We start from the raw sequence: 1,437 nt of genomic DNA on the forward strand, positions 1-1,437 counted from the left end.
GAGTAGTCATTATAGCTGAAGTATCTTTGAAAGACAGACATCAGTGTACTGTCCGTATTTGGGAACTTCCCGTGAAAATCATCGAGGTACTGAATCCAAGTACTAAAGAGTGGTTCAGTCAGAAGGTCACTGCCCTGTCGAGTTGCAGTAGCGCAAAAACGTAGTCTGGGCTCTTTCTGGCAGCCAACCAGTACTGCAGAACTTCTGTTCGCATATTAGCACCGATATCTGGATATTGGGTGTCCTCTTCGCTACAGCTACTAAAATTTCCCACACTCTTGTCCGTGTATCCGTGAGCCCTCGGGGTCGTCCACAATTGTCGCCTGGATTACGGTCAAGCTCGGGCTCAGCAAGACTTTGGTGAGTCCGAGTTGCAGGTCAGTGAAGATGTCTTGGACGTTGAGGCACGCGCCGAGAGACCTATCGATGAAGAGCAAGTTTACGGCAACAACATCTATGGGACTCGAGCACACAACACGAGTTAAGATAGGACGCTTGCGCGCGTTCCAATCTGCGTAACAAGGAGCCTGGCGAAGGCTAAGGATGGTAGACGCAGCCAGCTCGATTTCTACCTGCATTTGTTTTCTCATTAATAAGTTTTCCATCTTCGGAACAATTACCCCAGGTTTCGCGACAGCAATGCCGTTCTCTTGTCGAGGTTCTCCCGGTTATACGTACTCAAATATTTGTTCCACGTGATCAATAGTTGATCGGAAAATAGCTTATCTCCCATTCAGTCAAGATGCAGCACATCGAAGATAGCATTTGGAGACAACCGCTTCTGCATCCAGAGTTGGAACTGCTCGCTCTGTAGTCTTTTCGCAATGGTCGCTGTATCCTTCACACTCATTGCGGCATCAATTATGTTTGCCAGGTTTTCATCTCCATAATGCTTCACCAATGTCCCAATCAGTGTCGCCCGGTATTTGGGGTTCGCCGTGTTGTATTCCTTCATGTAGCTAACCATGCAGTCATGATTGCTGCCACCAGATCAATAACGTTTTGATACTGGCGGCCATGTACGTTAACCTTGGCCGCCATCGCCGACCAGACGTTCTCGATGGGGTTACAGTCAGGCGAGCGAGCTGGCCAAACCATGGTGTTGAGTTGCATCTCCTGCAAGAATTGCTTCGTTTCATGCGAGGCATGAATCGAAGCATTGCCTTGCTGAAATACGAAGTCAACACCGTAGTTAGCGTGAACAAAAGGAAGTAGATATTAAGATAACGTGTAAATATAGTCACCTGAATTCTGACACCCACGCAAGATGGGCCAGTTCACTCTTACCGGCTGCGCTAAAAGCGCCCCACACCATGACGCTCCCTCTGCCATTTTGGCGATGCAGATAAGACTGTACTGGCTGGCGCATGCCCCGTCAGTAATATTTGAATCCGTCAGGACCATCTAGATTAAACTTCTTTTCATTTAAAAAAAATT

Source organism: Phytophthora parasitica, assembly GCF_000247585.1.
Source record: "Phytophthora parasitica INRA-310 unplaced genomic scaffold supercont2.85, whole genome shotgun sequence".
NCBI lineage: Eukaryota > Oomycota > Peronosporomycetes > Peronosporales > Peronosporaceae > Phytophthora > Phytophthora nicotianae.